At 49.1% G+C, this 22,143-nt stretch overlaps 1 protein-coding gene across 7 annotated transcripts in view; it reads right to left on the minus strand.

The window, feature by feature from the left end:
• The window catches only part of SLC45A4 (solute carrier family 45 member 4), an 81,860-nt gene that overhangs the window by 38,783 nt on the left and 20,934 nt on the right, over nt 1-22,143 (minus strand). Inside the window, exons 1-3 of one of the 7 annotated variants that reach the window (XM_066990781.1) lie at nt 21,286-21,475; nt 4,060-4,252; nt 1,071-1,297 (exon numbers count right to left, since the gene is read on the minus strand). The exons of 2 other annotated variants lie outside the window; for them this stretch is intronic. The gene's annotated coding sequence lies outside the window, so the exon portion shown is untranslated. Of the gene's footprint in view, nt 1-1,070; nt 1,298-4,059; nt 4,253-12,908; nt 14,593-14,632; nt 19,141-21,285; nt 21,476-22,143 lie in introns of those variants that run through there. 4 more of the 7 variants (XM_066990779.1, XM_066990780.1, XM_048049207.2 and 1 more) reach the window with 4 other exon arrangements.

Raw genomic sequence — 22,143 nt, forward strand, 5'->3', positions numbered from 1 at the left:
CAGCGCGGTGCTGTGAAAGGGCAGCTACCAGAGGCTGTCCCTCACCCTTCTGCAACCACAGCTGTGCCACCTCACACGGACTTACTGCTTCTCAAAACACCAAAAACGGTTCCAGGAGAGGGATCCAGACGATTTCATACCGAAACAGGTGGCTCCCTCACCATCCCTGTGTTCTGTGGATCTGCCACAGGCCTGGTAGCCACCCCTGGGGTAGCAGCAGCTGAAAGCAGACAGCGACTTCCCCGCAGCACGAACCTGAGCACAGCTTCACATTTACCAGCAATCCGTTCTGCTGGGACAGCCAGCTTCCATAGCAAGGGAACTTTGGCTTTGCAACCTGCTGCTCTTGAAGGTATACGTAAAATACCCAGCCAGCCTCTCACACTGCTTCTGCTATAGGTTTCTCAATCACTTCGAGTTAGTATAAACAAGTACTTCCTCTAAAAGCAGCACTCTGTTCTTCCTTTTCTTCCTTACTCCCACCCCTTCCTGCACAACCCCACGAGCATTTATGAAGCTGGTCTAGGTTAAAAACCAACCTGACAAAAGCACAGCCAGGAAGATCAACGTATCTTTAACGGTTGGGTTGGTTTTACTCGGCTGCGTGGCTCAGTTTGGTTTTACGTGGCTGCGTGGCTCCACACCAACATATCAGGGGATGGGAGCAATGGGAGCAGCTAGAAGTAACACTCTGGGTTGTTCCCACCCAAACCCAGTGGGAAATTGCAGCTCCCAGGGAGCAAAGAGGCTGTCAGCAGATCCCTGCAGCGGCAAGGTCAAAAAGCAGACTCACCTGCTCAGCTCCACGCTCCTCCTCCTCGGAAGGAGGATCTTCAGCCGCCAGTGCCAGCATTTATTCTGCCTCGCAGTACTTGAGAGATGCAAGGCAGAATGCCACTCGCTTAGCCAACAGGCAGCTATTTTCTGCCCGGGTGTTTTGTGGCTCTGTTGCTAATTATTAGCAGCTGTTTATAGTAACAGAACTGGCCACAGGGGAAGTTTCTTTGGCCCATGCCGAGGCTCGAGCGTTCGGCCGTGGTAGGAGGATGAAAAGCAGCTAGAAAACATACCTGAATTTCTGACCCTGCTGGACAAACGCACTCAAGAGCTCTGCTGCAGTTGTGCAAGGGGGCCGGATCCTTCCATCGTCCTGCGCTGCTCCTTCGCAAACGTTCACAAGCAAAAATCCTGCACCTTTCTAGAAGCACCAGCGTGTAACCGAGTCACGAGGCCTTCGGTTCAAAAAGGCAGCAATTACAGCCCCGTGGCTGATTAAATTCCCATTAGGACTCCTCACCTAGTTAAATGCAAACACAGAAGGGTTTTCAGGCGCTGCTTTCTAAAAACAGAACTGCGCTAACCCTACCAGGAGGGGAAGGCTGGGCTTGTTCACCAATTTTTTTTAACGCAGTTACACCACATGTTACTTAACAGCCCCGTATGTGAGCAACACTTCTCCTGACACCGAAAGTCAACCTCTGATTTTACATTAAACAGGACTAACCTGTTCCGAATCGCGAAAAGCCTGCCAAAGGAAAAAGGTTAAGGCTAACTGGGTGCAATAAAGAACCGCGTTTGACATGTCCTAACATTTAATCCATCAGGCAGGTAATCAGAGGCATCGAATCCAAACAGCGTAAACTGGCTTGTTTTACAAGGAGATCGTGCCTAAGCAACCCTACAGCTGACACCGAGCGGAGACCGGGATGAGATCTGGAACAAGTTTGTGTTGAGAACTGAGATTGGGATAAGAAAAGGAAAAGGGAAAGGGAAAGGAAAAAGGAAAAGGGAAAGGAAAAGGGAAAGGAAAAGGCAAAGGAAAAGGGAAAGGAAAAGGGAAAGGGACAGGGGAAAGGAAAGGTGAAAAAGGAAAAAGAAAAGAAAAATTAAAAGGAAAAATAAAAAGAAAAAAGGAAAAAGGAAAAAAGGAGAAAAGGAGAAAAGGAAAAAAGGAGAAAAGGAAAGAGGCCGTAACTTTTGGAAAATACACTTATTTAGGGAAAGCAAAGGGTTCTGGCAGCTCTCCCAGTTTTGAGGCCATACTCTGACATCCCCGACTCCCCCAAGAAACCCAGATGAAATAAGAGCGAAAGTGTGTGTGGCTTCATCTTGAAAGGGTTCAGGATTAATTATCGCACCCTTTCCTTGGTATGTATACAAAATGCCAGAAATTATTAAAACCTGACTTAAACGAGTGCCCAACTCCAGCCCTGCCGGTAGTAAACCTAAAAAAACGAAGGGAAGCACAGCTTTTTATGAAGTTGCTGAACCAATTCTGGGAAGCCATCTTTTCAAAAAGGATCCAGAATTTAATGCGAGACAGACTTTATTCAGTGGATTGGATATTATACTGCTCCCTGAAGGCACAGCCTGTTACTAATATTAGATCAGATTACATTGTTAAATCACTGCTGCTGCTGTTTTTACTAGGAAATACTTCATTTTCTTAAACAGGGGAGGTACCATTATCTGATTAAACTTCCTTTTGGCTTTACCGCTAAAAGCAAACAAACAAACAAACCAAAAAAAAAAAATACTTCGTGTGTGCTCCTGTTAGCCTGAAGTGTATTAATAGCGATATATTAAACAAGTACACTGCTAAGAAGGCATGGGCACAAATAACAACAGAGAAACCTTCCGAACTAGTGGGAAACTTGAAGCAGTTTCACGCAAAACCATGCCTTAATCTTGGATCTCCACGTGGCAGGATCTACCCTCAAAATTAGATGAAGGTTAAGGGCAAGACAGCAAGCACTGAGCGCATTCAGAAGTGAAAAATAACATTTTGGTCATCAGAAACTCGCTGGGATGGAGATCCCTCCATCAAACACGGTGTTGTGCAAATCATGCCGCTGTGAAAATGCAAACTTTAATGAAGGAAAAGCATTAATTTGGTCCGGTAAGCCCAGGCAAACTTTGGCGTGGGGTAAGTATGGTCCAGCCCAAGTGGAACAATCCCCAAGTTTTAAACCACGCCGAACACGAGAGTTATCTTCCATCGGAGCAGAACTGATTCATCCCCCTCTGTCTCAACGAGGCAGGGCAGTGGAGGAAAACAACCGTAAGGCTATCATCAGGGAACATCTCGATATGTCGCTGAGTGGATTAACTGGAGCAACCTTACCTTCCTGCAGAGGGCAGGACGGTGTCCAACCCAGCACGGCTGGTGGCGCGAGTGCAAATCCTAACTATCAGGGCATCGTTGCCACCAGCATTTTCTCGCAAGGTCTTTGGCCAGGGCTGTCCTCCTGCTTGCAGCGTGGGAAATGAATTACATCAGCACAACCACTGGCAAATTACTCCCCAGAACGAGCGATACTTTCTACAAGAGGCTGAGACTAGTGTTTTGCATGAATATTCATCCATCAGAAACAGTCGAGCCGGACTGGCAATGGCAGATATTCCCTGCAGATGTTACTGCACCTACGGTGAAGGGCACAATACTGCCTTTATTTTCGTGCACTGGTATTTGAGCTAATTATACTCGTTGCTCTGCAAACTCACAGGCTGTACCAACTGGATTCTTCAGGCTGTAAATACTTAAGAAACCCAAATACTGCCAGAAGATGTATCAGACAATTACAGAAGCTATTCAACAGATCAAGACAAAAAAGAACAGAGCATAGATCTTCCTAAGCTGACTTCCCCTAGCATATCATTAACATCTGCAAAGTCTAATTCATTGGAATTATCTCCAATTAGCAGTCCCTAAATGCATTACCATCATTCAGACTCAGAAAGCTCTGTTAAAGTTGAGCTTTTGAAAGCATCCACAGAGTTTTGTCCACCCTCCAATGAAGATGGAGAAGTTACGTTCTGGCTACGTTTTCCTAAATCTGAGGAAATAATTACTCCCTCGGAGGAAAAGCAAAACAACTCAGAAGAGAGTTTCTCACATTTCAGATCCTCCGAAGAGGTTGTAAACAACTAAATATAACCGCCCATATCATCTCGCACTGCGTATTATCATTTTGCCTTTTTCAAATGAACTCACAGACCAAACTGGTACATTTTCACTGCGATAGGCTGGTAATTCAGAAGGAACTGTTTAAATCGTACCTGGAACCTGCAGTTGGAGCCAGCACTGATTCAGCACGACTGCTAGAAACAGTCTGCCTCTCGTCAGTGTAAATAAATAATGCCTTCCCTTCTGCCTCGTCCTCACCCCAAAATGTTTGCATAGGTTCTTTTCATCAAGGGCTGCTAGATCATTTTACTTGCCCCACGTGAAGCAAAGCTGACTGCTCTTACACTGAAAGAAAAGAATAAAGGTATTTTAACAGGGATTTTATTTCTTCCTGACACCTTCAGCATCTCCCCTCTGAAACACCAGTGGCCTGAACCAAGTTTTGAGGACGCGCACTCCACCAAAAGCACAGCTACATCACTTGAGCAGATTCCTGCTCTGCTTTCTCAGACCGTCCCGAACACCAGACGTGTTTATGTTCACTGCCATAAAGGGCAGCTATTCCATTTCGTTTCTGAACGATTTAAATAAACATTTTAACTGTCCTAGCAGCGATGCGTAGACGGTATATTTTAAGTAAGGCATAAGATAAAGGACCAATATTCTGAGTCCCTTCTTAGCGCCGATAATTAATCGAATTAATAAATCTTAAGAATACCAGAAGAAGGCTGTCCTGCCCATAAAATGGATTAATCAGTGCTTAGAAGGGTTGCACGACCACGCTGATTTCAGACCACATCTCCAGCACCTAGGAACACTGTAAGAACTTCCACCAACAGTATTTTAATATTCAATTTTAAGCAAAATTGTATGTGAAATATACCACTTCAGAATTACACTTTCTAGGAGCTCGCGAACAGACAACATTTTGGCCAATACGATGCATTTACAAACCATCTGTTTTAGACAAATTTACTGCAAGTCACAGGATTTAGACAGCTGGTTTATAAGCAGCCCAGCAGAGAGCTGGTGGCCGCGTTTAAGAGCAGCTTGCTACCAGCATATTTTGATTTTCAACTACGAACAAATGCTATTCCAGTCGTGGCTTTTGCCAAGCCCTGACCCCGTTAGCACTGGCGAGATAAGACATTTACCGACATGCACGCTGCAATAATAAGAGGCTTGGCAGTTGGATGCAATGCATAAAGACCTGCTAGCGGGGAAATATTTGGGGTATGCAGACCTCTTCCACTTGTGACTTTGCAGAGCTACGAAACACTTGGCAAAGGCTGGTCAGATTTTGGCGTTTTTACCTAATTTGGGAATAACTGTCGGCCACTCTCCTCTTGGAGGATGCACAAGTTTCAGCCTCCACGTCGCTTTAAGCAGCAGACATCCAGACCCCCATGGGATGAGACTTGTGGTTGAGGTGCTCCTGTGGTCTGCTGTTGTACTGGTGCAATCACTAGGGCAGATCTCAGCTGACGGTCACCTTCGGCAGGTAAAAATCAAAGTACATCTACCTCCCAGGCGGGGTTTAGTCCTGTCACCTTCAATTTGATTGTGCTCTCCCAGCAAATGCTGATTGAAAAGCACCTAGTCTCTTACAAGTATGTCTCCTGGAGTTTACTATCAGATATGTACCCTAGAATTACCTAAAACATCCTCAGGGAATCAGTCTTATGCAAACTAAAGCATCTTTTCTCGAACGTTCACGAGTAAAAAATACAGTTGTGTAGTTTCTATTGGATTATTCAGGTTTCTTCTAGGAGTTTCTTTGCATAAAAGGGGTCTTTGAGGTCAACAGGTCATAGCCAACGTGAATTCACTTGTAAAACTCACAGGGACTGCACTTGAGTCATTTTCTAGATGCAGGGTTGCTGGCATAAAGAACATGGAAATGAGAAGTTCGGCCTCTGCAAGCACGACTGATTGTTTAGAAAACAAAGCTAATCTAGTGGTTGCTTCTTTATGCACAGCTAATTGCATACCAGCTCGAGTGCCCTTCCAGTTCGTTCTCAGAGGCAGAATGAATTTGTGGTCAGATAATATCACGAATGCTTCTGGAGGTGGGCAGAGCCGCTTTAAAACTTGCAGGCACTGAAAGCAGCACATGGGGAAAGCAAGCAGGATCACCAGGGAAATGCTAAAATTTCAGCACACAAAAGCAAGGCAATAAAGTGCAACAGCTGACTTGCCAGGTTATCCTACCAGTTATCTAATATCCTCAGAAATGCATCGGCTCCCCTATACAGAGATGCATTCAAAAGAGTCAGGTCGAGCAACAATTTTATTCATTGGCACCCTGGATAGAGCCTGAAGTCTCAAAGCAAGTGGGAAACTCAGTTGTGAGAAGGGGAGAGAAGCAGTAACCTAACCTCTCTGATCTCCCTTATCACTCCTCTGATCACTTCACCTCTTGGTGGCTTCCACTTGCTATAATATGCTGATTTTCCATTCAAAATCAACTCGGTGGTAATCTTCCAGGAGATGACAACCACCCACATGTAAAAAATGGCAGCAGCCTGAGCAAGGAGCAGCACAAATCGCATGCAGAGGACACACAGAGGATGATTTGAGTGCAGGTGTGCCTGGTTGAAGCTGCCAGGCATTTCTGCCCAGGTCGGTTTCAGAAAGGGATGCCTTATTTCTGTGGTACAGAGGAAATCATGGGCTTACATCTGCGGGGGAAACCAGCAGGACAGTCGTTATTCCTAGAACAAAGGAATGCGCTGAGGCTGCAAAACCAAAGCCAATTACCTGGATGAATACTGAATATTACCTACTCTCAGCTTTTCAAAAGAGTTTTGGGTCTTCGGCCTATTTCTTTAAAGGACTGTTCTACTTTTAACCGAGTATTTTCTCTTATCAGTTTATTCTGGTACAAGATAGTGGCTTGGCTTCCAACCCAGTTCCAATGAAAACAGTTAACACTTGCAGGATTCCTTTCTCCAGCATCTGAACCAGCTAAGTGCATTTACACAACACGAAGCTGAGACGGGACAGAACATTTTTCCTCGAATTATTTCACTGTGTTGGGCCTGCTTACCAACTGTTTACGGGACGCTTATACAAAGAAGTTTGATGGAATTATTATTAAGGAACAATTTTGCTAAGTTTATACGTATACACTTAGCTACGTCGTTGCTTTGGTGTTCACAGAGCAGACCGAGCTGTTACCTCGATACGGTGATGTGCATGTGCTAAGTATAGAACGTGTCACAACTGCTGAAAGCATAGGGCTATTAAAAGCAGGCATCAAACCAAAGAAGTGAGTGAGCTTTGAGTGACCGGCAGAGATCACAGAACAGGTCTGGGTTGGAAGGGACCTTGAAAATTATCGAATTCCAGCCCCCTGCCATGGGCAGGGACACCTCCCACCAGCCCAGGTTGCCCAAAGCCCCATCCAGCCTGGCCTTGGGCACCTCCAGGGATGGGGCATCCACAGCTTCTCTGGGCAGCCTGTGCCAGGGCCTCACCACCCTCTGAGTGAAGAATTTCTTCCTTATATCTAACCTAAATCTACCTAAATCTTTTAGTTTACCCCTTGTCCTACCCAGGTCAGACTGTGGTGACGTTAATTTTGCCTACAATTTCTAAAAAAAAACCCTCTTACAAGTGCTTTGGCATTTTGGATAGCCTGCCATAGGCCTTCTCAGGTTTGTTAGACTTTTAGAACTGATCCTAAACAACAAGGATTGCCTGAATTTGGTCACTTGAGGTTTTCCACAGACAATCCTATTCAGAACCACAGGAAAGGTTCATTAAACTAGCACTGATAAAGGATTTCACTGGCCTTTCTAGAACAGTATACCAACTTCCACATCTTTTGCTAGGAGGCGTGGCTGACTCCACGAGAGTATTTCTAACGAGGATTTCAGGAGTCTTCCTGTGCTGGTCCAGAAGTATCAGTTATTGCACTGAATTATTGAACAGATCTGCAAGAACTGCAGAGGCCAGTCTGAAATTAAAAACGAAAAACCAGCAAGTGTTTATTCAAACGCTCTTCGTGCCAGCATAGTTCACTGAAGAAGGGATCACAGATTTTTCAAGGTCTGTGGGTTACAGCAGAGAAGTGGAACCCAAGCGAGTCTCCTGTTGAAAACAGATACTCCTGCTTTTGTCCTAGCGTGCTCCTGGAGGCGAGGATCACCTCATGTGACTAATGACTCCTCGTCCAGTAAAACAACATTCGTCTCGAATGCTTCAGTGCCCGAAGCACGCCGTACCTAAACAGATGCCAGCCAACTAGAAAAAGCCAGGGGGAGAGCCAGGAGACATGACTAAGGCGGAAGGGCACGGAATTATTCTCCTCGTTTAAACAAAGGCTTGACCATAAGATTCAAATGCGAAGTGTGTTGAAAAGGCAGCACTAAGCGATCCCTTCTTCGGAGAAGAGGAAATTGGCCTAAGCTGCGACCAGGAAGATTACAGCGCATTCTCCACGTGCTGTCGGTATCAGAAGTGTTATTATCTCTCATGAGAAAGGCAGAGCAGGTTTACTCCTTCCTTACCACACTTGTTGATAGCTTTCTTGTGGCTCTGCAAGCCGAGATTGCTCCTCGCAATCCTTACCCATCCAGTTGTGAGGACACACAACTGCCTTCCTACCAGCTGCAAAGGCGCAGGCTTTCCCCTCGCGCTGCATGCTGCAGCTGCGTGCCTCGATATTTAACACAAGGAAATCCAAAAATTCTTCAGTCCTTAGCTTGTGGACGAGAAAGTACGGTTAGTATTCGACTAGCAAAGATCTTAAAGTTGACGAAAGTTACTGGTCAGCACACGGAGGTATTTGACATTTTAGGTCTTAGTCACTCGTCAAACCGAGGAAAGCCCTCAGGGTGAAGAATTTCATGGCCGTTCAAGCTTATTTTAACAAAAAAGTAGCTTGTCCTTCTGGACTATTTTATTTTGGCAGCTTCACTGAGAACTCCGCTTAGTCATTTTACTTTTCCAATTACAGTACCAGCTTATGCAATAAACCGATGTGTTTACTGTTTGAACAATGACCTGCCAGATTTCGGGGAGGACTAAGATTTGACTGAAGCAATGCGCAGTTATGCATAACATATACTCAAACGTTTTAGGCTTTAAGAGCCTAAATAGACTTGAAATTTCCTAATGCTGCTTTGTAGAGCAGCCAAAATTTAATAGACAAAACAGGGGCACCACTTCCCTGTTATCTCCTTGAAGTGAGAGGCATTTATCATCCTGTAATAACTTTTTGCTCTTCTAGAAGAATTTTTTTTTTTTAAGTTGGACACCCTTCTGCTATCTGGAAAAAAGGGGGCAGCTCTGAAGAAGTACAAGTCATCGTACAGAACGACAGAAATAGTTCAAAAGGTTACTTCATTTTGGTTTAAATTTTTAAGACAGAAGATACTTCAATTCCCAAGCCATGGTGCTGCATTAACAGCTATGATGTGACACGTTACTGCCCTGAGCTCGTGTTTCGGTTTTCAGTCAAGTTGCAATGAGCTTGGGGTAGCTTAAATGGAGTAGAGAGGCAGAGGATAACTAGTTATGGGTTTATGAGGGGAAAAAAATAAGTAGCGTTGACAGGATGGGTGCTTTACTGGTGACATTTAAATAAAATTCATATATTGCCCGTTAAGTTCTTCTGACTTTTACAAGCTCTGGTTGCTCTGAGTGCAGATAACCCAGAAGACTTTTGGCTAGGGGAAAGCCTTAGCTCACCTTCTTTTGAGGCCCCAGGCAGCTTGCCCTCGTCTTACCACTCATACACAAAGCCTGGAGAAACAGAGTGAAAATAAAGCGAGCCATTGCGCCCTGTATTTTCCTGATAGAAGAATGCTTGTCCTATAACGATAAGCTTCAGGCTCAGACCTTCACTCACAGGGAGTACAAAACTCTGCAAGCGTTATCAGCTTTTGAAACACAGAACTAAAATTAGCAGAGACAGGAGCTTTACGGGTTCAGCATGCCATGATGACATCCAGAGAAGAGGAGAGCGCCCTCAGCACAACCAAAACAAACTCTGGTTTATTCAGGGATAGACGCTGGGAACAACCAGCCATCTGGGTAGGGATTTCAGTGACCTGAGCCCGGATTTCTTCGCTGTATGGAAAATAAACTGAACACACACATGTGCCTTCTGGCATGCTTTATTATTAAACGTGATCAGTTCAAGGAATGGGCCAAACCCAAGGAACTCAAGCACACTAAAAAGACTCCTTTATTCTCCCTGCTACAAGCTAGCGATACGATCTACACGTCAGTAAGAAGATGAAGTTAATGTTTGCAAAGTGAAAAGAGTTTTTGGAAACAGCATTTGTTTCTCTAGAGGGCTACCAAACCAAGAGCTGATGTTATTTATTGACCACAGTCAGTACATCCTAGCTCAAAGCTGGACTGGAATAGTCCGTCCTCTTCAGATTATGATAAAGCATCTCCATTTACAAAAGTGATTCTAACTGTGAAGTGACTAAGGAAAACATTAAGGTAATTAGGGCCTCCTTTATTAGGAATTACAGGCGCACAGTCTTGCCGCACAGCACTGTTCCAAACAAATCTCTGAAAGCCTTCAGACTCATCTTTCCTGACACAATGTTTGCGGCTCTCCTTCTGCATAACCTTGGAAGCAATCCTGTGCGTGTACGAGGGAAGTAAGAAGAGAAATACCCCCTTGGTTCTTTGCTTCATCTCCTCAATGCACTATTGTGTTGGCCCTAAAAAGCTTTTGCCACCCTAGGCATTTTTGGGAACAGCTTCTGAGCTGTCGCCGACTGGGATAAAGAGCGAGGAATTAGCTCTGGAGATCACAAACAATCTGTGTTAGCTTCCAAGGGAAAGAAAGGTAAGGGTTTGCACAGCAAAGTCAGAGACCTAAATTAATTTCAACGAGCTTTCCAGAAATACAGTCATCTTTGCTCGTTAAAGGAGTCATTAATTCTAGCCTGACAACATAAATTAACTGACCAGCGATGCCTTTTACTGCAGCAGGCTTTTCTAGCAGCTGTCAGTACAGGTTTGCGTGTACCGGTCCCACCAAGGTGCACAAAACTCCTTATGTAGGCAGCTTTCCAGAGCCTGTCTATTCCTCATCTGTCTTGGCCACCTCCTTCTCCCCCGGAACGATCTGAAAGGCACTGCTCGGGGCCGTGTCAGCTTTGAAACATCCTATAATGACCGGCGGCAGAGATGTAGCCTGTCTCCTACCCAGGAAGCTAACGTCACATCGGCTGCTCGAGTCTAGAAGAAAGCACAGCCATCACTTCGCTCATCGTTACAGGGTTAAAACCAATTCACATCGACTTCGATTTGACAGAACCAGCAGAAATGCCAGTTAGTTTTGGCAAAGTCATCCTCCGGCATCTTTTGGAGGATCCCCCAGCTGTATCCCCAATCCTCCACCTTCGCCTTTGCTTGGAATTCGGAAGGAAGCAGATGGGGCTTTGCTGTCACACCACCAAGCTGCACAGTGAGGGAACTGAGCCTCGGGATGGCCACAGGCTGAGCGGAGGGCCTTGCACATGAAGCAGCTGCCAGGATAAGTCCCGGGTTATTCAGGATAAGCACCAGGTTATTCACTCCAGCCACATGGAAGAGAAACGCAGCGCTGAAAATCCCAACCCCCTGGGCAAATACTTCCCGCTTGCTGGTTAGCCCTACCCAGGGCTCTCAGTTCTTGAAGTTTTTTGTGGTGCAAAACACCAGACTGCAGCAGCTCCCTGCCATTAGCAGCAGCTGCGCCTACCATTTGGTGGGATTCAGCTGATTTCAGAAGTGTTGGCAGCCCCACAGCCGTGCTTCGCATCCCGTTAGATCGCTAACGGTGACACTTGTCTGTCACTCTGAGCGCATCCTCCCCACACACACACCGCGAACAAAACTCTTCGTGTAACAGATCCGAAGAGTGCCAGGCTTCCCCTGCACAGTCAGCAGCTCCCTTCTGTGTCTAACCTTGTCAGAAAGATTAGGAATGAATATCTAACAAACTACACACTCAAATATATGTATAATTAGAAATTTATTCACGGGTCTGAAAGCCTTCTCTTTTCAACTCCCCACTCTTTCCTAGGGAGTTGAAAGGGTGGCAACATCAGGCTTAAACCTTTGTAGACGCAAAAACGATTTAAACAGCTTTAGTCTTAGTTGCTAGCACCTTACAGAGCTACAATTTGTCCCGTGATGCTAACAAGTTGATGAAGAAAAGTTTTGGGCTCTCACTTGCTTTATCAGAGAAGTTTCCAGCCTTGGCTTCCTGGTTTGTTCTCAATCTAGGTTTTAAAAAAACTTAATTCACTCAAAGTCAAGAATCGGCCAGCATTCTTATTTGAAAAGATGTTGCAATTACCCAGAAAGTTATAATAAGGGAAGTTATTTAATCCCTGCATCAATGGGGAGCAAGAACACGAAGCACTTTAATGGCCCTTGCATAACCACCAGGTAAGAATTAGAAAGGATGCTGGGCAGCCACTGAAGCAAAAAAATAAAGAACTGGCTTTCATTTAATATTTGCCACTGGCAGGCTTCCTCTCGTTTTCCAAGTTAGGGGTGGATGCAATATTAATGAACTGCAGGCTGCCACTGGAGATAAACAACGGTGTGGCTTTCATCTGCCCATACTTCCACCCCGGCCACGCTCCTTGAACCTGCGGGCAGGCAGCACATCGCGCCGCGCCGAAGGACGTAAACACATCCATGTCAGACTCCACCCTGAGGATTAAAGGCTAGGGAGCTATGACCAGCACCCCCCTAGATCACTTATCTTTAGTTCAGAATTATTTTTCCCCCCTAGATTAAGCTGTACTGCAAATGGTTAACGCAGAACTGCAGCAGCTTCCTCACCCTGTTTCGCAGGAACACCGCGTTACTCGGTCTCTCCACGTAACGCTAAAGCCTCATTCCCCGCTCACTGGAAGAATTTGCCTTCCATAAGCTATGCTGGGTGTTAAGTCTCAGCCCAGTAATTGCCACGGAGGGACTTAAAGCTTTCTCTGGTGCCTCTGGTGCAGATGTTTGACCAAGGGCCACTTACCAGCCTGGAGCTGCCAGAGGGAAAGCCTCTACAACTTGAGAGGTCCGTGCAGGCCATCAGGGACGCATCAGCTGTTAAAATCCTAGCAGGCAGAACGAGGTTACGATCCACAATCGAGGCAGTTCGTTGTCAGCTCAGTGACGGATCCCATCAGATACTCAGAAATACCTACACAGGCTCCTTCCAGAGCCGCCCAGACAAGGAGCCTGTTGACCAAAAGCTTCTGAAAGAGCCTGAAGTTCGGGGAACAGTGTGGCTATTATTGTCCCAGTGATAAATCTCGGCATTAATTACAATCAGTTATTCAGTAACCAGCCCTAACACAGAACTGGGGCTGATTTCTTTAGAGGGTGTTAATTTAGGAGCCTAGTTAATGAGGAAAAGAAAGCTGCTAAGTGCAGCTCCGGGAAATGCTGTGCAGCGTTGGGCTGCTGGAATGAACCAAGAGATTGTGGACTGATGAACCCGAGTTCCAGCGGTTTGCAATTAAAAAAGGTATTTTTTTTTCCCAAGTTTGCTAAATGAACAGGCATTGGGCGTCTGTGGAAGGTGCAGGCATAGTAATTACTGGATGGGAACCCAAACCTTTATATTGCACAGCTTATCTGGGGGCTACTGGAGAACACAGCAAAGGCCACAGCTTTTATCTAGTGCTCCACTCCAGCCCATATGCTTACAAAGAAGACGAGATCCTGCTAGTACTACAGGGTCAAAAGGCATTCCAAATTGTCACGCAAACAGCTCATCTGGTTCAGTGGGTTTCTAGAGGGACCTCAAGGCTGGAGAGGCGGGCTCACGAGAGCCTCAAAGTCCAACAAGGAGAAGTGTGAAGTCCTGCACCGAGGGGGGAACAACCCCAGGACGTGCTGGGGCCACCCAGCTGGGAATTAGCTCTGCAGGAGGAGACCTGGGGTCCTGGTGGGCACCACGCTGAACGTGAGCCAGCAAGGTGCTGAGCAGGGTAAGGGTACTTCATAGGTGGCTGAGCACCGGCACAGGTTGTCCAGAGGGGTTGTGGGGTCTCCTTCTTGGAGGAAATTCAAAAGCCACCAGGATGTGGTCCTGGGCACCCTGCTGGAGCAGGGGCTGGACCAGATGGCCCCAGAGGTCCCTTCCCACCCCAAGCAGCCCAGGAACGCCATTTCTCCAGCAGCTACCCGCAATATCTGTAGGAGCACGAAGGGTGCAGATCACCGTCAGGCCCTTCTTTTTCTCAGCTCACTGAAGAAGTGAAGTGCTTTGACTTAAGCTGTGATGACCAATGCGAACGGCAGCCTGAGCCATGCAAGTGCCACGATGCTGGAAACAACCAGGGTAACTCCTGCACCAAGAAGCGTAACCCTTCTCCCTCTCTACACGTTCGTTAGAAGCAGAACGAGCCAAGAAAACACAAGAACAAACCTACATCAAGTGTCAGTTCGCCCAGCTACGTCTCAGACGGCGAGCAGGACATGCGTGCGAGATGTATCAGCGTTAAAGCTAGCCGTGCATTTGTTTTGGGTTATTTTTTGAGCTCCTGGGAATTAGCTGGCCGGCCACACTGCTCCAAGGAGCAACAGTTCACACTGCCAAATCACTCCCCGGGGAGCGCCCAGGGCCAGGCTGCACAGGCCAGCGTCCTTGCTCAGATATTCCCCTCGTAAAAGGGGAGAAGTATTTTTACCCTGCACGCACGCCTTCTCCCGCCCCACTAAAAAAAATAAAATAAATCCCTGTCTCGTTACCTGGGAGCAGAAAGCCAGCACTGAGACTTCGCTCGTCTCGTCAACTCATTTCTAGGCCCCGCTGACTGACAGGCAAGCTGCGGGTTAAACAGCGGACAGATAAAGCGTATTCTAGCGGATCGCTCGCCGCGTGCAAGCGATGCTCGGAAATTAAGTGGCACAGAAATCTGACGGCGCTGCAGTCCCCGCTCCCCGGGGTAAGGCACCGCTCCCTGGCTGCCATCCAGGAAGAGCGATCGCATCCCCAAGGCCAGGAGGCAGGAGCTAAGCGTGACGTGTTTTTGTCCGAAGAGAGCTGCGGGATCGGCCCCCACTGAGATCATTTATTTATCTGGCACCGAAGGGCGATAACGGCTTGTTTTCGAGCCTCCAAAATAAATGAAGTATGCTGCATGCAGAAGCAGCGCGGGCCAGCCAGCGGAGGACTGAAAATATGCAGGGTCAGCATAACGCTGGTTTCAATTTCAGTTAGGAAAACATCAGAGCTCTCATTTAAAACAAGATGAGGAACTGGGCTCTCTGCTCTAAGATCACCAGCCTTGCAAGCCCAGAACACCACTTCAGAAACACTTTATCAAAACAATTCGGGGGTGACGCTTTCCTCTTGCTGTTTACACACCGCTAAGATTTTTAAAAGCGCCTTCGGTTTGTTCTTTAGGGCCAAGAAGAGCTGTTTGCCTCCTGTCTTTCCATGCCTTGCTACCCGAGTAGCAACAAATACCTGAATTTTGGTCTTGGAAGGTCTCTTCCCACAGCTGGGGAGCCCCAGATTTGTCAGTCCTCACACAAGGGAGACAAAGTCGCACCTCACAGCATCAAGCCAGCTGAAGGGGACGGTTCAATATTAACAGTGCACAGGATGGAAGTGCTGGAAAGCGAGTCTCCCCCAGCTTGAACTGCATTTTTTAAGTTTTATTACTGTGTTGAGACAAGCTTCCCGTCACCCCCACCTCAAGGTTCGTGCTCGAGCAGAGCACACGCCAGGAGAGCGAGCCCGAGGTCAGCAGCGGCTCACACGCCAAACCAAATTATTACCAAACGATAGCCTGGCGTCCCAGCCAAGAACGAGTTCGATGAGAAAACCTGGCTGCTTATCGCGAGCTGTTACAACAACAAATGCCAGCTATGCTCTAAATGACCTCCCAGCCCTTGGTAACACCAACACGAGGGGGCTTTGGCTAAGCCACTGCATGCCAGGGCACAAAATCTCTCAAGGGATTGCTGTGACGCCCAAAATTCAGCTTTTAACTTGATGCAACTTTTAAGCTGAGATTGGATAGGACGAACCCAGCTCTTTTCAATGCAGAGTATTTTATTCCCCACACCCCCAGAGGAGAGGACCACGATACAGGAGCATAACAGAATAACCCCTTCATTGAGGATATCACTAACTGTTGAGCTTGAGGGTTCAAGAGCCGCTCAGTCCCAGCTGGAGGACGGAATATCCTGCACCAGCCAAAGTTTTGGGCGGTTACTGCACACGCCATGAGCAGGGCTGCAACCCAAATGCAAGATGTGTGGGCAGCTGATAAGCTGCCGCCTGTAAAGCGGTCATCTGACCAGCAGTAGCTTACTGCGAGCACGTGAAGTCCTCAGCTCACAGCACGCACCTCCCCAGCTCCAGCGCCTGCTTCCAGTTCCCTTCCTGGGCTGGCCGGGGCAGCCCATCTGGAGGGCGAGTCCCAAAACGAAGCCCCAGCCCCGCACGTGGGGTCCCTCGTGCTGGCTGCAGATGTTCCGCTTCAGCTTTTTGGCAGCTGGAGTTGCCAGAACCGCTGGCGTTTTGTGTTTCTGTGCGACGTACGAGTTCCCTGCTAGGAGGTTCATTGATTACGACGGTTACTCGGTAGGAGCAACGCTGCTGAAGCAGAGCATTGTTTCGAGCGCTAATATCTGCTCAGCGCTGGTAAATTCAGCCAAGTGACAGCCACCGCACTCGCTGCGGCCAAGTTCACCGCTGCTGAATGAAAGCTGTCTCGTGAGGCTGGCAGAACGCTGCACACCGAGGGACTGGGAGTCCTGACAGAAGAAATTATCAGTTTAAGCCTTCTCTAGTGGAAAGAGGAGCGCAGGAGGCTATACCACCACCAAAAGGTGCTCTGTTGACTCTTCTGCCTATAGCAGAAGCAGGGCACAGCCTGGGGCTTCGCAAACCAAACAGGTGAAGGTCACGGGAGTGACCCTTTGAGACCCAAAAGCAGCGCAGCAGTTTTTCATGCCCTCGGTTACTCTGCTAGCCGCTAACACTCCCCCCTCCCCATCACCCAGCAGCCTTGCTGCATCCACGGCGGCTCTCCTGGCAGACCAGCCGGCGAGCCCCGCTTCAATTCAAGTAGCTCTGCCTCTTTTCCGCAGGCTTTTACACCAACCATCTGGTTAAAGTCAGCCCGAACCACAAGCGAAGCTTTTTTTTTCCCCTTTTTAAATCTGAAACGCAATGACACCCCTGCGAGCGCGCTCTTGCCCAACACACACTGCTTGATCATTCAGCGCAAGTGTTTCGGGGTGGGCTGCTGTTAGCAGCACCAGACCGCTAGCTAAGCCCCGAAAGAGCCGCCAGCCGCTGCTTCGCGTGGTGGGAGACGTGCAGAATTTCACCCAGCGTGGAAGCAGAGGTGCCAGCAGTACGCACAAGCAGCCGGCTAGCGGCTCCAGGAATTGAAGCTTGAAGCCACGACGCGTCCCACTGAGAACGACGGCAGGATTTGAAGACGGAGCTAGACCAAAAAAAAAATCAGCGTAGGAACTGTTTATGACTTAAATTAGCGTCTGCTGGAAGCACAGCAGTGTTGGAAGCAGTTCTGTCCACGGCTCTGCTCACTTCACGGCAGCTAGGTCGGCTGCCAGCAGCTCCCACCTAGGCACAAACATGTTTCCTAAGCTGCGTTGCCAACCGAACGTTTTGACATCAAGGCTTTTTCGATACTCAGCTGCAGTTTCGCTAAGGAAACACTGCCCAACGTTCCTATTCTCCCAGCTTTTAGGAACAGCCCGCTGAAAAACAAGTTCATACAGGGATAGCGGCGGAGTCCACACATTCCAGCCTCAGCAGACAAGCAGAGCCATATTAAATTACCAAGGCCTTACTTTTTAGCGGTCACCGAAGCCAAGACCGGAGTGAGTTTAAAGGTAATTAACCTCTGAGGTCACAGACTCGCGAGACGGGTCCAAATTCAGCCTCTAAGCTCCTCGGAGCCCGTCCTAGAAGAAAGGCAGTTGCTTCAACTTACGAATTTTGTCATAACGTGACACAGAAGCAGGAAGTTCACCAGCTAAGTCTAAGCACCACTAATAAAGGATATCTACAGGATACGCTGCACTGCTTTCAGCTGGCAAGGGAGGATGTAGGTGTTAAGGGTACAGAAACTGAACTGCTCAGAACATCTCAGCTCTGAGTTTTGCTTTCGACTGCAAGGAGCCCCCCAGCAAACGAGACCACAGCAGCAGACGCTGCTCACTCCCCTGAAAAACCCACTCCTGCAGGAACCTGCTGCTTTTTGGGAGTCAGCACGTTACACAAGAGCGTTATCTATAGGAACACACGCTTTCAGTTTTACTGAAAATGCCTCGGTTGTACAGAATTAAGCATAAGACCTGCTATCGTTTCCTCGCCCAGTGAGGCACGAGCCAACTCGTGAGCTGGCCTCCAACATCACAAGGAGCTAGCCCAAAACATACGCTCACCGATCCCATCCTCTACATCACGGAAATGGAGTTATTTTGTTGTGATAACTCCCTTAAATGCCCGATTTTGTACATACAGGAGTGAAGCTCTCACTTCCAAGCCACTGCCTTTGACAGAGAGGAGCTCGGAGTGATGTCCAAGAGCACCTCAGACAGACCTGGATGCAGTTTGAGCAGCTTATGACAGCATTACCTTTCCAAGCCTAAGGTGAAAAGGTACTTCTGGAAGCATTTATAGCCAGAGTGTCAACTAAATACCTTAATCTGTCACCCGAAACTGCTCTTCCTTCTTTAGGAAAGGAGCACTTAGGCCTGCTGAACATTTCATCAATCCAGTATAATCATTAAACAAACCAAATGAGGAAAACCTTATCTTTTACAATCCTGGTATGGGGAGTGGAAAAGCAGGCACGAGCTACGCAGGTTCAGCATTTAAGCAGCAGAAGTGTCAGAGCGATCACATCATCAAGCACGCCTGCCAGATATTTACAGAAAAGCTCGAGTCCTACAGGGAAAAAGCGAGTATCCACCAGCTCTTTGAGCTCAAGTGCCAGCTCAAGCCGTATTCCCTTAAATATTTCAGTAGCACTGCCTGATCTGAGGCAGCAGAACATGACGCAGATCGTACTGGAGCAGCTCTTACAGATCAAGAAAGAAACACACTGTAACAGAGAGATTTCTTCCCATGAATCCCCCAAACACCACGGTTATCCCTCTGTGCATCTAGTAACACACCACCCTTCCGAGCAAAATCACCTCCTCCGTCCAACCTCCACCACCCTGCAGTGTCTCTTCTCGCCCTTCCCACTCGCGATTAGCTGCGGGAGCCAAGCTCCAGCCACATTGACTCACCCGCTGCATCCAGTCGGAGCCCTGGCTGGGTCTCTTCCTGCCCTACGCACAAACTAAAGGATGCCAGCCTTTACAGGACCCACCACGGTGGAAAACCACCCCAAAGGGAGGGTATTTTTCAAGGTCAAACCCAATTTTAGCACAGCTAGCAGGTGCAGAACGAGGGCAGCTCGGAGCTGCAAATCACCGATAACGATCTCGAGGAAAACTGCAGCTTTCGGGGGAGATTTACGAGTTAAGTGCAAAGTAATTTCTTCTTCCGTCCCCCCAGGACTCTCCAGCCACCACAGCAGCCTAGGTTAGCCCTCACTGTTTGGTGGTGCATGCCGAGATCAGCTTACAGATTAAACATGGAATTATTCCAATGGCAGACTAGTCAAGTTTAATAGCCTGAAAGGCTAAGCTGATTTCCATCTTTGGTCCCTTGTCTCCCAGCAGAATCCCACGGCCACCTCTTTTCGTCCCGTCCTCACCTCGGCAGGATTCGTTGCTCTACCCTAGGCACCCCAATTGAGCCTCTCCATCCCCACCTTCCTCATCCTACCACCCACCCCATCATCTCCAAGAATTTCACCCCACCTGGCTCCGGCAGCCCCACAGCTCCCCCAGCCCGTTACCGTGGGGCTCATCCCTCCTCCATCTCCACAGCCCCCTCACCTCACTCCCTGCCCCATTTTCTCACCCTTCTCCTCCCTCTGCAGCCTCTCACCTCCCCCACTGAAAAGCTCCCCATCCCCTTCACCCCCTAGCTCCTCACTCCCACAGCACCTCCTTCACCCCAAAGCTTCTCCACCTTCCCCTATAACCACTTGCACACCTTTCTCCCAGTTTCCTTACCTTCCCAGCCCCACATCTCCACTCCCCCAAGACTTCCCCAGCTGTTCTTCGCCTTCATGGTCTCCTATGTCCCTCACCCCAAATCCTCACCTCACGGCTCCACAACCCTTCACCCCACTTTCACAGCCCCTCAGGTCCCTCACCCCAGATCTCCCAGCCCTTCCTCACCTTCGTGGTCCCATTATCTGCCTTATCCCACCTCCTTCCATTTCACAACCCCACTTATCTCCACTACCCCAAATCCCTCCCAAAATCCTTCCTCACCTTCGCAGTTCCATATCTCCCCTCACCCCCTATCTCTCCATCACCCCAACACTCCCAGTGCCATGCCCACCTCACCCTAATCTCTCACCCCATCATCTTCCCCTCTACAGCCCTACACATTCCTCACCCCAAATCCCACAACCTTTCTGCACATTAACAGCCCCGTATCTGCCTTATCCCACCTTCTTCCCTTTCACAACACTCCCACCCCAAGTCTCCCCCCCTTCCTCACCCCCCACATCTCCCCTCACAGCCCTACATCTCCATCACTGCGACACCTCCTGGTCCTATACCCCCCTCATCCCTACCATCTTCCCCTCCACAACCCCACAGGCCCCCACCCCAAATCCCTCTAGACTTTCCTCACCTTTGTGGTCCCATATCTGCCTTACCCCACCTTCTTCCCTTTCACAACCCCACACGTCCCTCACCCCAAATCCCCCCAACCCTTCCTCACCTTCACAGTCCCACATCTTCCCCTCACTGCCCTACACGTCCATCACCCCAACCCCTCCCAGTGCAATACCCACCTCATCCTAACCTCTCACCCTGTCTTCTTCCCCTCTACAGCCCTACACGTTCCTCACCCCAAACCCCCCAACCTTTCTGCACATTAACAGCCCCGTATCTACCTTATGCCACCTTCTTCCGTTTCACAACCCCACACATCCCTCACCCCAACCCCCCCAACCCTTCCTCACCTCCACATCCCCCCTCACAGCCCTACACCATCACCCCATCCCCTCCTGATCCCTTATCCCCTCATCCCACTTTTTTCCCCTCCAGAGCTATACGCACCCCTCACCCCAAACCCCCCCAACCCTTCCTCGCCTTCGCGGCCCCATATCTGCCTTACCCCACCTTCTTCCATCTCGCGACCCCACACATCCCTCATCCCCCCAATCCCCCCAACCCCTCCTCACCCCCCTCCCTCACCCCCCAGCCCACCATTCCCCTCAAAAAAACCCCTCATCCTCCCTCACAAAAAATACCCCCCGCCCCACAAACCCCCTTACCTGCCCCCTGCTCTCCCCCCTGCACCCGGGACCAGCTCCGTGCGGCGGGGGAGGTGCCCGCGGCGGGGAGGGTGGGGGAGGGGGGAAGGAGGAGAAGGAGGAGGAAGAGGAGAAGGAGGAGGAAGAGCTCAGCTCCCTCACGGCGATACGAGCGGGCACCGGCGGCCGCTTTATACCGGGCTCCTCGGAACCCCGCTCCCGCTTCCGCTTCCGCCCCCTCCACGCCCCCCTCCTCGCCACCGGCCTCATGAATATGTATAGGGGGGCGTGAGCTCGTTTTTCCCCCCAAAAAAATGGTGGTGGGGGGGGGGGGTGTTGCTAGGGAGACGCGATGGCGGCCCACGGGGCGGCCCCTCGGCCCCCGCAGGGGCGCTGCCACCTGAGGGAGATGGCGGAGGCGGGAAGGGGGGGGGGGGGGTTGGAGCAGGTGTAGCGGCCATTTTCGCCTCCTCAGGCCGGCGGGGAGCCGGACGGGGGTGGGAGGAGGCGGCCGCCAGGCCCGGCCGTGGCTCCGGGTGTTTTCCTCAGACAAGCCGAGGTGCCGTGGGGTGTCCCCCGGGAGGGAGGGTTGTGCCCTGCTGCCTGCCATGGCAAGCGACCCTCGGTCACCCAAACACAAGTGCTGGGGCACAGTCCCTTCCCTGCCCGGTATACTGCAAACACTCCAGATTTCCAGTGTTTTGTATACTCCAGATATCCAAAGTTTTCCGCACACCAAATTCCAAAGTTTTACAGACCAATTTCCAGTTTTTTCTGCAAGTTTTCCACAAACCGCACTGCAGATTTCCAGTTTTCTACACACCAAATCTGCAATGTTTTCCACACAGAAACCGCATCTGCAATGTTTTCCACACACCA

Source organism: Anser cygnoides, chromosome 2 (genome assembly GCF_040182565.1).
Source record: "Anser cygnoides isolate HZ-2024a breed goose chromosome 2, Taihu_goose_T2T_genome, whole genome shotgun sequence".
In the NCBI taxonomy this organism is placed as follows: Eukaryota; Metazoa; Chordata; class Aves; order Anseriformes; family Anatidae; genus Anser; species Anser cygnoides.